Here is a 17864-nt window from a genome sequence, read left to right on the forward strand (position 1 = left end):
TATTCAGGGTTGATTTCCTTCAGGAGTGACTGGTTTGATCTCCATGTTGTCAAAGGGACTCTGAAGAGTCTTCTCCAACACCACAATTCAAAAGCATCAATTCTTTGTCACTCAACCTTCTTTATGGTCCAGCTCTCATATTTGTACATGACTACTGGAAAAACCATAGCTTTGACTATATGGTCCTTTGTAGGCAAAGTGATATCTCTGCTTTTTAATGAGCTATCTACTGGTGGAATATAAAAACCTAAAACCATTGTGAAGAATTTATCAAAAGCGAAGAACTGACTCATTTGAAAAGACCCTGATGCTGGGAAAGATTGAAGGTGGAAGGAGAAGAGGATGACAGAGGATGAGACGGTTGGATGGCATCACCGACTCAATGGACATAAGCTCTGGGAGTTGGTGATGGACAGGGAAGCCTGGCGTGATGTAGTCCATGGGGTTGCAAAGAGTCAGACACGACTGAGCAACTGAACTGAACTGATCACTAGCTGAAAAGTAATCAGCAATGAAATTTCTCTTTTACTTCATAATCTTATATCTAGAGATTTACCTTTAAAATACATTCAGGAAAACAAAACTAAGGAAATATTCACAGAGGTATTAATTGCAGCAATATTTCTAATAGCAAAATGTTTATTTCTCATTTATAAAACTTGGTTGAATAAAATATGTTAATTCTGCACAAATGGACAGTTGAGTAGATGTAGTAAAAATGAAAATGATCTCCATGAATCAATCATGTGTTATTTTCAGGATATATCATGAAGTGGAAAAAACAGATTTGGAAAATATATTAGTTGTAAGACATTTTTTTAAATGAAGGTAATAAAATATTTATAAATATAAAAGAAACAAATGCAGAAAGGAACAATCAGACAGTAAAGGAAATGGTTATACAGAGGGAGTAGTAATAATTAGGTGAAAACAAATGGGTTGGGAATGAAACTCTTCTAATCATATATTTTCACATTGAATTGAAAGTATTAGTCACTCAGTCATGTTTGACTCTGCAAATCCATGGACTATAACACACAATTCTCTGTCCATGGAATTCTCTATGCAAGAATACTGGAATGGGTTGCTATTCCCTTCTCCAGGGGATCTTCCTGACCCAAGGATTGAACCTGGGTCTCCTGCATTGTAGGCGGATTCTTTACCACTGAGCCACCACGGAAGCCCCATGTTTTCACAGTGGAACTATATAAATAATTTACTGTAAACTGTGTAAATAATTTAAATATTTAAAAATAAATTAAGTCAAAAAGAGTACAAAAGAAGCAAACACCTACATGAAAAACAAATAGAAACAAAAGAATGAAACATAATAATATTGGTAATTAAATGAAATATTTGATCCTTAATTGGATCATAGATTGAAAAGAAACAGAAAATAGGCATTATTGGAACGATAGGAAAAATTTGGATATGGACTTATTTTCAATTTCAGGAGAATGAGGCTTGCATAAATTGAAATTAATTTAAATGAATTATCTTTAATTAAAATTACTAAGGAATGGTGGGCTGATTTGGCATTATTGAAACAGAGCACATATTTTTTTACTTTTTATTTTATATAGGAGTATAGGTGATTATCAGAGAAGGCATTGGCACCCCATTCCAGTCCTCTTGCCTGGAAAATGCCATGGATGGAGGAGCCTGATAGGCTGTAGTCCATGGGGTCGCCAAGAGTCAGACACGACTGAGCGACTCCACTTTCACTTTTCACTTTTCACTTTCATGCACTGGAGAAGGAAATGGCAACCCACTCCAGTGTTCTTGCCTGGAGAATCCCAGGGATGGGGGAGCCTGGTGGGTTGCCGTCTATGGGTTCGCACAGAGTCAGACACGACTGAAGTGACTTAGCAGCAGTAGCGTAGGTGATTATTGGCTTTCCTGGTGGCTCAGATGGTAAAGAATATGGCAGCAATGAAGGAAACCCAGGTTTGACCCCTGGATTGGGATGATCTCCTGGAGAAACGAAAGTCAACCCTGTCCAGTATTCTTGCATAGAGAATTCCATGGACAGAGGAGTCTGGCAGACTATAGTCCATGGAGTAGCAAAGAGTTGGACATGACTGAGCAACTAACACACACACACACACACACACACACAGACATGCAAACTTACGGGCTTTCCAGCTGGCTCCATTGTAAAGAATCCACCTGCCAATGCAGGAGACTTGGTTCGATCCCTGAGTTGGGAAGATCCCCTGGAGAAGGAAGTGGCAACCCACTCCAGTATTCTTGCCTGGGGAATCCCATGGACAGAGGAACCTGGTGGGCTGTAGTCCATGGGGTTGCAAGGAGTCAAACACAATTTAGCGACTAAAACAATAACAACATGCAAACTTATACATTAAACAATCTAACCCCAGATCTGTAATTCACAAAAAGTTCTTAATTCTCTTTAAAATATTTCATAGAAATATTAAAGTAAGAACTTACCTTTATTTAACGTATTTACTTTGAAAATATTTGGCCATTAAGACCCGTTTCTTTCTGTATGTGTGTGAAAACAATATGCTCTCTGAATATTATAGGGAAAATTGAGCAGGCCTTTCTGTATTTAGGCAGCCAGTAAGACAGAATTCAGGCATTTATATGGTTTAATTTTTTTCATTTTAATTTAACTGTGAGAGAATAAAAAGGTAATTATTTTCCTGTTATTTTCCCCATGTGTTCCCCACACCCGTCCAGTGTAAGGAAAACCAGTTCTGCCCAGTAAAGTTGGTGGCATTAATTACTGCTGCTATAAGAAGCGCTATGCAGTGATGGCTGGCTGCCAGCCAAAGGGAAGTCTTCCCTCTCCTTGGCCTTTCTCATTCTTCTCTCATTAGCTGCAAATGAAATTGTCATATATATTTTTATAAGGGGACTTTTTCATGAGAACCTAACTCATTCAATATTATATCTGGCCTGAAATTCTAGCATCACATGCTCCTAAGTATTTCAAGAAACTTTATTTTTAGCTTGTCTCTTTTTGTGCCCTGTCAGCACTTAGGGCTTTCCTCCCTCTGTAGCTAGGTGGTTAGGAAAGGCTAAAAAGACAGATCTATTCGGAAAGAAGAGTCTCATGAAACTTGAGATAACTATTTCTCTTGCTCTGCCAAATATTTATGTAGCAGCCTAAAAATGAGCACTGTTCAATTGGGGTTCTTTCTCTTTCCATTATCACCAAAGGTGAACACTTCCTTTTATGGATTTTGTTTGAATATATGTTTACACTCATGAAATCCAGATTTTTGTTTCTGTCCCTTCATCTTCCAAAATGCTCCAGCAACAACATAGTTCTGATACTCTGAATAAAAGTTCTGCTAGACTTCAGTGATAATGCTATCCTTGAAATTGGTAGGTTCTCTTGAGTAACACTGTGTCACTTTTATTTTTTGAAAAAATTTTGTCAAATTGATTGACATACCCTGGAAATATAAATTACTTGTAAGCTTGTTCTAGGGGGAGGGCATGGTAAGGAAAATAATTTACCAAGGTCAGTACAAAAAATAGTTTTGTTACTACTTTTGGAAATTGATTTGATTTGAGCCTAGTTTTTTAGTTTAAGGAAGAAGCTAGGTTCTCACACTCCACTTTCTCTGTACCTTCCTTGGTCTGAAGGACAAACCCCAGAGTCTCTGATTAGCAACTTTGAAGTGAGAAGATTTGAGATATTCACTGGCAGTGCTCCTTGGTGAAAATACTTAAGAGGAATGGAAAGAATATTGAAGATCACATTGTTTATTTTTCAGTGCGAGCCAAAGAATTAATGGAAGTAAACATTAGAAATATGAATTACCATCCTAAATCCATCATAGATACATGATTGCTCATGTTCGTGTTTATGTTCACATTTATGAACAATGAGCAATATGTCTCTTTCCCCGAAAATATTTTTTCTGTAGTGAAAATTATTTTACTGGCTTCTCAGATCTAGATTCTGAGGCACTTTAATATGCTTTAAAAATTCAAGTTTGACCACCACTATGAATTATGTGAAGGACAGTTTAAATAGCTCATTTTATATTTGTTAGTTTATTTTGTATTGGTATACATTTAACACTTTTCATTACTTGCAATGATTTGCTTTTACTAGAGAAAGAGAGTGCCAAGCTTAAAGCCTAACTAGGTAGTGACCAGTAGTACAGTACCTAGTTAGGTTTTGAAAACATTATTTTTGTGTTATTGCATTTATTTTAAAATTATCTTCCATTTATGGAAATGTTACTATCCTCTTTTTATAGTAGTGATATACATTTTCCTTATGTATTTAAGTTTAGAAAGTGAGTCATTTTAAAGAAAATAGTGATAATAATGTATATGAGGTATGAACATCATGAGACTTTAAAGGTAATATTTGGGAAACAGGGATCATAAACGTAGATTAAACATGTGGTCTGAGCTACTAGTCCATCAATAACCATAAATTTACCTCAATCTTAATCAGACGTTTTAGTTTGTTTTTTATGGCTATACACAGCTTCTTGCCTTGGTGAGAAAATTGGCGGACAGAATATGATTATAGAATAGTGCTCTAATTGTAATCTATGCCTTAGTGGTGAGATGATCTAGCTGGGCAAGGTAAATAATCTGATTATGATTAGTTGGTAACCCACATGGTTTAAAGAAACTAAACCACCCTCAAACTTGTAAAAATCAAATGAAAAGTTGGCCAAGGAACAGATTAGAAAAAGTTGCATAATCTAGAGAAGCGATCGTGATTAAATCTAAAGAATCACCCGGAAAACTTGTTTGAAATTTTATGCCTATGGCCTACTCTGAATAATGAGTTAGAATTTGTAGTGGTGGGTCCTCTAAAAATGAGTTGGAAGCAAATTGCTACAGACATATGATCTTGACAATATGTTCCTGAAATATATTGGGATTAATGCAATCTATAATTTATTCCAGAGAAAAAAGGCTTGTTTTAGATCAAAAGAACGAAAAAGAACATAGGAATTAGATGATCAAGAAATGAATCTTAGATATAAACACATATAAATATCTAAGTTATAAGATATTTAAATTTCTTTTATTGTTTAGTATTGTTAAAACACTATATTGATAAGAAGTAGAACTATTTGGTTTTGCCTTTTTTGTTGTGTTACTCTATCTGTTGATGAAAGAACAACATTTAAAAATTCTGAACAAGACAGTAATTTATTCTATTTCCTTTGCAAAAGTTCAGTCATATGGAATATTTCTAGTCATCATAACTATTTAAATGAAATATTTACTGAAAATACTTTTCTGAATGATTGGAAGAGTGGAATGAAAACAGGTTACCATTAGTAAGAGTAGACCATCTCCATGCTAATGATTTGAATAAAAAGTTTAATTCATTGTCAAATATAAAAGAATATAAGACATGAGATCCCCATCCACCTAGCCAAAATGCCATGCAAAACTCTTGTTTTCTAATCATAAAATACATGCATGTTTGTGCTGTGTTCAGTCACTCAGTCATGTCTGACTCTGTGACCCCATATACTGTAAACCGCCAGGCTCCTCTGTTCATGAGATTTGCCAGGCAAGAATACTGGAGTGGATAGCCATTCCCTTCTCCAGGGAATCTTTCCGACCCAGAGACTGAACGTGTCTCCTACATTGCAGGCAGATTCTTTACCACCTGAGCCACCAGGAAAGCCCCACATAAATTTACACATACATATTAAAATATTTTAAAATACAGCTTTGTTGTTGTTGTTTAGTTGGTAAGTCCTGTCTGACTCTGCAACCGTACGGACTGTAGCCCGTCAAGCTCCTCTATCCTTGGGACTTTCTAAGCAAGACTACTGGAATGAATTGCCATTTCCTTCTTGAGTTTCTGGTGTCTCCTGCATTAGCAGGTGGATTCTTTACCACTGAGCCAACAGGGAAGCCCAAAAGACAACTTACACACTCACATAAAAGAGAAGGTTGTTTAGAATCAAAACAATTTTAAGAGAAAAATAGAATAGAGGATTTGCTCAGAAATTAGGTTGGTGAAGGGAAATTGTGAGTATGTTACTAGTGCTGTCTGTCTACTAAAGAAAGAGAAAACTTGGCATAATATAACAATCCCATTAATAGAATCCTTGAACTTGATTTAATGACTTCCTCCATCTCATTTCTCATAAGAGAAAAAAATAGAAAGAAATTAGCCTTTTACACAATTAGACCTCATGATGTCATGACTGCACATCTATTACAGATATGCATATGAAATAAGATCTTCAGGAATCTTATGATTATAAAATAGAGTATAATACAGTCATTCCACCATAAGTCAGCCTTATAATATATCTAGATTTTTTTAACTTTCTCCTTTATAAGAAGCAGCAATGGAGAAATAGATCTTAGACAAATAACATGAAAGCGAACTTTACTACTATAGATTTTTTGTTTATTGTTTATTCATTTATTTTTGTTCTTGGATGCTGGAAAGCACATCTGAAAAGGCAGTGGTTACTTGTTCTGTCATGAAATTTTGGAAGTGGTAGAAAGTATAAATTCTCTAGTATTGTTTGAGTGCTGCAATAACTGTATCTTTAAAGCCCTATGTGTAGACACACACTCTGAAATAGTGTAGACTATTTCACTATTTAAACTCTTAAATAGTGTAACACTATAAAAATAGATATTTTAGTAGTGTTTTCAGAAAATATCTTTATTTCTTTCAATTAGTTGCAGGAAGGTCCAAGCTCTTATGTGTGTACTTTATATTTGTAAAACAGAAATAAATTCAGTGGCTTTTAGTTCAGATCTACCAAATTTAAGTTTTGTGTTTTTTTTTTTAACCTTTAATACTTTTTGAAGTTAATTGAGTACCAGGGAATAAAATGAAACAGAAAGTCCTTATTTTCTACCTTAAATCACCCTTGATATTAAACTAGGGTTTAAGAACCCTTACCGGTTATTTTCACTCTTTACTGTACTGACTGTGCTTTTTAAGGAACAGACAGTACTCATCTAACTTTAAGGCATTCAGTTCAGTTTAGTTCAGTTCGTCGCTCAGTCGTGTCTGACTCTTTGCAACTCCATGAACTGCAGGACGCCAGGTCTCCCTGTCCATCACCAACTCCCGGAGTTCACTCAGACTCACGTCCATCGAGTTGGTGATGCCATCCAGCCATCTCATCCTCTGTCGTCCCCTTTTCCTGCCCCCAATCCCTCCCAGCATCAGAGTCTTTTCCAATGAGTCAACTCTTTGCATGAAGTGGCCAAAGTATTGGAGTTTCAGCTTTAGCATCATTCCTACCAAAGAACACCCAGGGCTGATCTCCTTCAGAATGGACTGGTTGAATCTTCTTGCAGTCCAAGGGACTCTCAAGAGTCTTCTCCAACACCACAGTTCAAAAGCATCAATTCTTCGGCGCTCAGCCTTCTTCACAGTCCAACTCTCACATCCATACATGACCACAGGAAAAACCATAGCCTTGACTAGATGGACCTTTGTTGGCAAAGTAATTACAGACTAATTAAAGAAGGGAGATTTACAACAGTGAACTAAGTCAAGAACTTTAAAAGATATATGCCTCAGTGTTAGCTCGTGCAGTATGTGCACAGGAGGTGTAAGAAAAGGAAAATGATTTTTGTGAATTAGAAAAGGTAAAATGTGAGTTCTATTGTGATGGAGCAGATACAATGTTAATTGAAGAGCAGGTGGGAAAACTGTATAGTCAAAGGGAATGGAAATACTAAACAAACTGTACAAACGAAAAGGAGATCAGCTTTATTGGTAACTACTGCTGTTCCTCTTTAAAAGTTGAGAAAATTGAAGCATAAAAATTTAGAAAATTTGTCAAGATCACACATCTTGACACGGTAAGTGGCGCTACATGAATTTCAAACTGTCAACAGGACTTAGCCAATACGGAGCCCAAGGTTTGCCCAGAGGAGCAGCGAGAGACAGTAATAGGAATAGAAAGGGTTAGGTCTCTTCTAAAACTCAATTCCTCCTACTCACTTCTACTTCTCAGTTCTGGTTTCCTTTATTTCCACTTCAATATTCTCTCCTTTGAAATTTATTTTTCATTCTAGAATTTTCTCAAAAGAGAATTCTTATCTTTAACTGGATTTCAGAATTCTCCAGTCACTGCCTGAGAAACATCAAAAAATATTTTTTCTCCTACTGAACTTTTTTGTTTCTGCCTCATTCAGAGAGTTTCTCTGAGAATTAAGGACAAAGAGCAAGTGAAGAGCTGCAGATACAGCTGGACTGGCTAATTATCATTTCAAAGGAATTCAGTGGGAGGATTTTTGTCCCCCAAGTTCAGAGCTCAACTGTTTCACAGCTGTAACCATAGTAGTTTACACACGAAACCATAGAAATTGCTCACTATAGATGTCTACCTTTCTGTCACATTTTGTTCTGTCCTCCTTCTATGCACCTCTCCCTTGCGTTTTCATTGTAGTCTTTAAATGTTCTTTCTCTCAATCTCTCATCTTGTTATATTTGTTTTTCCTCTTTACATTATATCATTTCCTTTCTTTCTCCCTCAAAAATATCTAATGTATAGTTGAAAAATATTTCTTGTATTTATTAAAATGCAAATTATTTTAATTATTTATTAAAAATGATCTCTAAAAATTTAAACATGGCTTAAAATTTTATCTCTCAGAAAGAATTTATCTACAAGGATTTATCTTGGAACTCCATCCTGATAAACTGAACTATATTAAAATTTTGAATTTATTTGAACAAAAATCAATTTGAATCAAGCAGCATCCAATATAGCAGACCAAAAGGAGCTCCTAAGAGCTATACCAAACGAAGAACTTTTATAGGCAGAAGGGAGCAGGAACAAGAAATTTACAGGAGACAAAAAAGCAGATTGGTTGTTGAAGGTTACTTTCCTTTAGGGGACGGCAGAGATCTGTCAGGCAGATTGCCTAACTAGTGCTGCCAGGCCATTCCTCATTGATTGATTTAAGATGTCATTTTTGAGAGAGCCAAAACTGTGATTAAGTCTCAGCTTAGTGACAAGGCACTTAGCAGAAATGACTACATTTGGGGCTTATTGTCTTTTCTTCTTTTTTTTCTTTAATAATCTCCAACACCCTTTTTTTTTTCAGCATTTCAATCCCCTACCCCCCCCCCAAAAAAAAAAAAAAAAAATCTTACTTTTCCTTCTTTATGAGTAATGTTTGGAACTTTTTTAAAAAATTCATTTATTTTTTTAGTTGAAGGATAAATGCTTTACAGAATTTTGTTGGTTTCTGCCAAACTTCAACATGAATCAGCCTGCCTGGGTGCAAAAGCCCTCTTTGCCCTGTAAAATCTCTCTGTGCTGTGCTTAGTCACTCTACGACTTTTTGTGATCCCAAGGACGTAGCCCACCAGGCTCCTCTGTCCATGGGATTCTCCAGGCAAGAATACTGGAGTGGGTTGCCATGCTCTCCTCCCGAGGATCTTCCCAACCCAGGGATCAAACCCAGGTCCCCCACATTGCAGGTGGATTCTTTACTGTCTGAGCCACCAGGGAAGCCCTCAACTCCTATTTAAAAGTTTCAAAAACACTAATATATTTACATTCGTTCTATCATTTAAATAACTATTTGGCCTTCAGTGTTTTTCCGTAGCATGGAACTTTCATTTCATGTTACACTACATTTGCATACTCACAAAGCAATCCTACAATTGTGAAATAATCAGTGATGAATGCAACAGATGATTTGCTGCAAGATTTCTCAAAGCTTTTAATGTAGTAATCTGCTTTGTGAATTCTCTTTAATTATTATTTAAAAAATTAAATTAAAATTTTTTTCTTCCAATTTTATTGAGATATAATTGATATACAAGGCTTTCTACTGTGGTGCAGTGGTAAAGGATCTGATTCCCAATACAAAAGAGAGATGAGGATTCGTTTCCTGGGTCAGGAAGATCCCTTGGAGGAGGAAATGGCAACTCAGTTCAGTACTCTTGCCTGGAAAAATTCCCAGGGCTGAGAAGACTGGAGGGCTACTGTCCACGAAGTCCCAAAGGGTAGGATAGAACTGAGTGACTGAGCACACACGGGTACACAAGATCGACTATAGCACTGTATCTGTATAAATTTAAGGTGTACAGATTCACGTTAAGGTGTACAGATTCACGAATTGACTGACATACAACATGAAATGATTATCATAGAATGTTTAGGGAGCATTCATCATCTCATATAGGGTATATATTTACAATGCTGTACATTACATCTCTAATACTTATTTATTTTACAACTGGGAAGCTTGTCCTTTTTAACTGCCTTCATCTAGTTCACTCTCGCCCTAGCCTGTACCTCTGGTAACCTAAAATCTTATTTCTTTTTCTTTGAGTTTGTTTGTTTTTGAATTATAATTTACTTACAACACTCTGTTTGTTTCTATTATATAATATATAATACAATATATATACAATATATAATACAATATAATGATTTGGTATTTTTGCTCATACCAAAATGATCACCAGGATAATTCTAGTTACGGCAGCATACAAGCATATTATGTAATTATTGACTGTATACCACACACTGTACATTTCAAACACATGAGTCTTTTATTGTGCACCTGAAAGTTCATATTCCTTAATTTCTTTCATCTATTTATTTCTTCTCCTTACTCCTGTTCCCTCTGGCAACCACCTATCTGCTGTCATATCTATAGCTCTGCTACTGTTTTATTATGTTTTTTCATTTATTTTGATTTTTAGATTCCATATATGAATGGAATCATACAGTGTTTGTCTTTCTCTCTCTGACTTTTTAAGCTTAGCGTAATACTGTTTCAGTTCAGTTCAGTAGCTCAATCATGTCCAATTCTTTGCAACCCCATGGACTGCAGCACATCAGGCTTCCCTGTCCATCACCAACTCCCAGAACTTACTCAAACTCATGTCCATCAAGTCGGTGATGCCACCAAACTGTCTCATCCTCTGTCGTCCCCTTCTCCTCCTGCCTTCAATCTTTCCCAGCATCAGAATCTTCTCCAAGGAGTCAGTTATTTGTATCAGGTGGCCAAAGTATTGGAGCTTCAGCTTCATCATCAGTCCTTCCAGTGAATATTCAGGACTGATTTCCTTTAGGGTGGACTGGTTGGATCTCCTTGCAGTCCAAGGGACTCTCAAGAGTCTTCTCCAACACCACAGTTCAAAAGCATCAATTCTTTTGCACTCAGCTTTCTTTATAGTCCAACTCACATCCATACATGACTATGGAAAAACCATATCTTTGACTAGATGGACCTCTGTTGGCAAAGTAATGTCTCTGCTTTTTAATATGCTGTCTAGGTTGGTCATAACTTTCCTTCCAAGGAGCAAGCATCTTTTAATTTCATGGCTGCAGTCACCATCCGCAGTGATTTTGGAGCCCAGAAAAATAAAGTCAGCCACTGTTTCCACCATTTCCCCATCTATTTGACATGAAGTGATGGGACCGGATGCCATGATCTTAGTTTTCTGTATGTTGAGCTTCAAGCCAACTTTTTCACTCTGCTCTTTCATTTTCATCAAGAGGCTCTTTAGTTCTTCTTTGCTTTCTGCCATTAGGGTGGTATCATCTGCGTATCTGAGATTATTGATATTTCTCCCAGCAATCTTGATTCCAGCTTGTGCTTCCTCCAGCCCAACATTTCACAAGATGTACTCTACATATAAATTAAATAAGCAGGGTGACAATATACAGCCTTGATGTACTCCTTTGCCATTTAGACTCATCCAATATTGTTGAAAATGACAAGATTTCATTTTCTTTATAGCTGAGTAATATTCCATTGTATACATATATGCCACATCTTTTTTAACATGTGTCTATTAATGGTTACTTAGGTTGTTTCCATATTTTGGCTATTGTAAATAATGATGCAATAAACATGGGGGTTTGAATACAGATTTTCTGATTAACATTTTTGTTTCCTTTGGATAAATATCTAGGTGTGAAATGTCTGGATCATATGGTAGTTCTACTTTTAATTATTTGAAGACTCTCCATAATTTTTCCATGCACCAATTTATATTCCCACCAATAATTGAGAGGATTCCTTTTTCTCCACATTCTGCTAACACTTGCTATTTTTTGTCTTTTTGATAATAGCCGTTCTGACAATTGGGAGGTGATATCTTACTGTGGTTTTGATTTATGTTTGATGATTAATGATGTTGAGCATCTTTTCATGTGCCTGTTGACCATCTGTATGTCTTCTTTAGAAAAATATCAATTCAAATATTTAAAAATCAGGTGGTTTTTTGATGTTGAGTTTTGTTAGTTACCTGTATATTTTGAATGTTAATTCCTTATCAGATATATGCAAATATTTTCTCCCATTCAGTAGGGCTTTTGATTTTGTTGATAATTTCCATCATTGTACAAAACTCTTTAATTCTTTATTTTCTTTTTCATGACAGAACTGGTATTCCACACACATAGTGTTGCAAATATCATTGCATTTCCGTATGTGTGTGTATTTATGTAGTCAAAACAAAAATCTCTATAAACAGTATTTGCTTTTTTTGCATAATAAAGCAAAAAAGTGTGAGTGAGTGATAGTTGCTCAGGCATGCCTGACTCTGCAACCCCATGGACTGTAGCCTGCCAGACTCCTCTGTTCATGGAAATCTCTCGGCAAGATTACTGGAGTGGGTTACCATTTCCATTAACTCTCTATCAGAAAAAATGTTGAATCTAAAATAAGAAGAGTATATTGATATTCTTTTGTGGGCTAGAAGTACCTGAGAGAATCTATTCTAGGTTTCATGCTCATTGGTTTTTACATTAAGAGTTAAAATACAGATTTGGGTTATAGACAGAGCTGACATGCTAATAAAAATAAAATGTTCCATGTCTATTTTTCCAAGATACCTTGAAAGGAAATTTCACATGGTAAAAATGTTGAGATATAATTTAGAGAGTGTAAAGAGTAACATTGATCTATTAATAATTGGTACATCTGACTCTTAAAGTTTGGCAGTTATCTTTGTGCCACCTGATGTCTTTTTTCCAAAATGGAATTAAAATCTGACAACCATGTGTTCTCAGTATAAACACAGATATATACAGGAATACACAAGGATTATAACAAGATTGCTTTATTGCCTTCTGCTAGGTCTGCATCAACTGAAAATTAAATTTTTTGAAGTTGGCAATTTAAATGGAAAAGCCATAAAAATTGTGTTGAAAATAATATTTCTCTAATCTATGAGTCACTGATGATAAGACATTATTTCTTTTAGGCACTCTGATAGTGGTTATTTAGATTTTCTCATTCTTGAAAAGAAATTATGTTTCTCTAATTATAAATTTGGTTGTGTGTTTGCTGAGGTTTAAACAGATTGTTAATAAATGTGCTGTATTCAAAATTTATCATCTTTCAGATCAATTTAAGCTTCCCCTTGAAAGTGGGGGTCTGCTCATACCTTTCCACTTTGGATTGTCAATCTACATTTAAACTGACCTTTGCCAAAACTAGTTAAGGTATTTTAATCTTCAGAAATAAACATTAAGCATAGTATATGTTGGGATGCTGACTTAATTTTTGAAACTTCAACAACACCAGTGACATCTTTGCAATTAATACAGCATCAAGCTTCCTTCAAAGGGCTTCAAATGGGCAGGATGGGAAAGTTTACAAAGACCTTCCAAGGTGGAAATTAGAAAATTAATAGAGGTGACCATGGGTTCAAGAGACTATATTTCTGTTTTCTTTATTTGCTTCTCTCCTAGCTCCTACTGGGAAATCCCACACAGGGACATTAATCAAAATTCCACCAGAAATTGCCTCAATCTTTTTATGACAACTCATCAACGAAAAGTCTAATGTCTGGAATGAAGTTTGAGAATGTGAGTTAAATTGAGAAAGTCCATCTCAGAGCTGAGAAAGGGGTAGAAATTTTCCTTAACATTAGTCTGCCATTTAATACTAACACTCTAGATTCACATCAGCGATTTATATCTTATGGAACCCAATATATTTTGAAAGCTTTAACTCCCTTTCCCCCTCCTTCACAGAATCATTTCAACAGGGGCATGAAGTATCATTTCTATTGTAAGAGAGGTCACATCGCACCAGGGAGTTTTTAGAGAAGCTGGCCTGTGTCATTCTAAATTTAGTAAGAAAATCCCACTCTGCACAAACATTTGGTCTACATAATTGCCGAGTCTCAGGCTATATTACAGAAGCTTATGAAAACAAATGTAACTCTCTACCTCAGCAATGGCCAAGTACCCTTGAGCATCTCTAGACCTTGTTTAATTGACGCTTTTCCCAGCAAAGCACCTGCTCCTTAAACATGCAAAATTCCAGCCATATCCACACATAATAATCAGGCTGCAAAAGAGGGAAAGAGTAGAGAGAGACCCAAGGCAGCATGAGTTCTGTACAGAACCTAAAATCTGGCATTTCTGCCAGAACCAGAAATAAAGGATTCCTTTGACAATAATAATTGGGACTAGCTGCTGAACTGTGTTCCCTTGAAAATGTTTCAAAGTTGCCTTCAATGGGAAGAAATGCATGATGTTAGTAAACTTCAAATGATAATGAGACAGTATTTTGTAGAGAATAATGTAAGAACTGTACCATAAAAAACAGATAGCGATTATGAATCAGGAGACTACATAATGAATCACATGAAAAAAATTGTTTTGTTCTTTCTGCTTGCTTTGTTTTTATTTAAGTTTGTTTCTGCCATGTAAGAATTAGGAGGGTTTCACTCAGTTTCTGCCATCTCCTAAAAGTTGGAAGATCTGAACAACCTAAGTGTTCATCAGTGGGTAAATGGATAAATAATTTGCGATAACCACACACAAGAATGTTATTCATTCATCAGAAAGATGGAAATCTTGTCATCTGTGACAAAATGGATGGATCTTGAGAATACTGTGCTAAGTGAAATAAGCCAAACAGAGAAAGACAAATGCTGTGTGATCTCGCATATGAAATCTAAAGACAATGAATTTATAGAAACACAGAGTGGAATGGTGGTTGCCAGTGATTGAGGGGTGGAGAAAATGTGAAATGTTGGTCATCTTCTAGTTATGAGATGAATAATTATAACATTGTTAGTATAGTTAGGCTCCCCTGGTGGCTCAGAGGTTAAAGCGTATGCCCGCAATGCAGGAGACCTGGGTTCAATCCCTGGATCAGGAAGATCCTCTGGAGAAGGAAATGGCAACCCACTCCAGTATTCTTGCCTGGAGAATCCCATGGACGGAGGAGCCTGGTGGGCTACAGTCCACAGGGTCGTAACAATACTGTATTGTATACTTTAATAGAGTACTTACAATATAAGTAGAACTGTAATGTTCTCACCATAACAATAACAATAAAACAGTAATTGAGGGGAAGAACCAACCTTACCAACCTTACTGTGGTAAACACTTTGCAATATATATGCATGTATCAAATCATCAAATTGTACACCTTAAACTTACACAAAGCTGTCAATTTTATCTCAATAAAGCTGAAAAATACATGTACTTTTTAAAATTGGAGGACCTGATGATAGTGAGCCAAACATTTCTTAGTGTCAACAAAGAACTGAGGCTTGCATCACCCAAATCCTTGTCCTTGGTCTGTTTTGAATGTCACTTGGCATCAAAGTTTGCAAATCCTGCTCTAAAGGAAGTTTGAGATATAAAAACTGCCATTGGTTTTCAGGCATCAAAGGGTGTATAAAGAGACCTCTAGGAGAGGAATCAAGAAACATCAGTTTTTAGGTCATTGTAATTTATCACTACTTTTGCATATAATGAGCTCAGAAATATGTGCTATACAACTAATGGGAGTATATAAACATTAGAAGGCTACTAGGAATGACACAGGTAGCTATGAATCCATGAATTGAATCCTCACTGTGAATTTCCACCTACATTCATCTACTCTAATTCAAGGAAAAGCCTTGGGACTTTGGGAAGGCTCCTGGGTTTGGCATACAGTATAATGATCTGTCTGTGTTATAGTTTGTCTCTTGAAACAAGCAGACATTTCTCTTCACTGAGATCTTATGTCAAAAGATTTTAAGCCAATAATTACTGTCAGTGATATAGAAGCACTTAATATGTGAAAATTATATACAATAAGCTTTCATAACATTTTACAACCTGGTAGCTCAGATGGTAAAGGATCCATCTGCAATGGAGGAAACCTGGCTGGGTTCGATCCCTGGGTTGGGAGGATCCCTTGGAGGAGGGCATGGCAATCCACCCCAGTATTCTTGCCTGGAGAATCCTCATGAATAGAGGAGCCTGGCGGGCAACACTCCATGGGGTTGCAAAGAGTTGTATATTACTGAACGACTAAGCACATATAAACATTAACTCCTTCCTTTTTAAAAACAACTCTAAAAACAGTAGCCAATTCTTATAGGTCTTTGTTAATAGATTTTTGCATTTTCTCCATTTTGTTTTCAAGGTTTTTGATCATCTTTACTATCATTATTCTGATTTCCTTCTCAGGGAATTTTCCTCTTTCTTCATTTATTTGGACTTCTGTGTTTCTAGTTTGTTGCTTCATTTGTGCAGTATTTTTCTGCCTTTTCATTTTTTTTTAAGTTATTGTGTTTTAGGTTTCCTTTTCCCAGGATTCAAGGAAAGTTGAATTCTTTCCTTGAAGAAGGTTGAATTCTTTCTTCCTTTTGGTTTCTGCCCTCCTAAGGTTGGTCAAGTGGTTTGTGTGAGCTTCAAATAGTGTGAGATTTATGCTGAGTTTTTATTTGTTTGTTTGGTTTTCCTCTTACGGGCAAGGTTGAGTGAGGTGGTACTCCTGTCTGCTGATGATTTGGTTTGTATTTTTGTTTTATTTATTGTTTAGATGAATCATTCTGCATGGGGTGCTACTGGTGGTTGGTGATGCTGGGTCTTGTATTCAGGTGGTTTCCTTTGTGTGAGTTCTTACTATTTGATACTCCCTAGGGTTGGTTCTCTGGTGGTCTAGGGTCTTGGAGTCAGTGTTCCCACTCCAAAAGCTCAGGGTTTGATCTCTGGTCAGGGGCAAATATGCCACAAATGGTTTGTTATGGCATTAAGGGAGAGTAAAACAAATATCCAAAAACAAGAAACCAAAGTTGAACACCAGACCAATGGCAGTTACAAAACCAAGTAACTAATAATTAAAATAATGGAATATACACATATACATATACACCCATGAACAAAGTGAAAAAGGTCCAATAAAAATAAAGTACAGTAGATTGACCCAGTGAACAAAGGAAATCAAAAATTATATTTACCAGTTCAGGACAAAATTAACTTAAGCACAAACTGGAAAAAAAACTAAAGCAAGGTGCCAAGTGAGGAATAAAGCAATGAAAACAAAACTAACAAATATATTGATAGGAAATGAAAGAAAGGGAAGAAAGAAAGAATACATATGCAAAGTTAAATAGAGGTAGATGAAGAAGATATACATACATTAAAGATTAACTGCAAAGAGAAAAGAACAGTAGGAAGGGCAAACAAAAGAATAAATGTAAAAAAAATTTAATAGGTTTAAAAAATTAAAATTATAAAAAAGAGAAAAGAGAAAAAATGGAAGAAGAATGAAAAATGGGGGGCGGGGGAGGGGAGGAAAACGTCCACATTCCTGGACAGGAAGAATCAAAATTGTGAAAATGACTATAGCACCAAATGGAATCTACAGATTCATTTGATCCCTATCAAATTACCAGTGGCATTTTTCACAGAACTGGAACAAAAAAGTTCACAATTCATATGGAAACACAAAGGATCCTGACTAGCCAAAACAGTCTTGAGAAAGAAGAATGGAGCTGGAGGAATCAAACTTCCTGACTTCAGGTTAATCCTACAAAGCTACAGTCATCAAGATGGTATGGTACTGACATAAAAGTAGACCAATGGAATAAGATAGAAAGCCCAGAAATAAACCCATGCACTTATGGGTACCTTATTTTTGAAAAA

Source organism: Bos indicus, chromosome 2, assembly GCF_029378745.1.
Source record: "Bos indicus isolate NIAB-ARS_2022 breed Sahiwal x Tharparkar chromosome 2, NIAB-ARS_B.indTharparkar_mat_pri_1.0, whole genome shotgun sequence".
NCBI classification, from domain to species: domain Eukaryota; kingdom Metazoa; phylum Chordata; class Mammalia; order Artiodactyla; family Bovidae; genus Bos; species Bos indicus.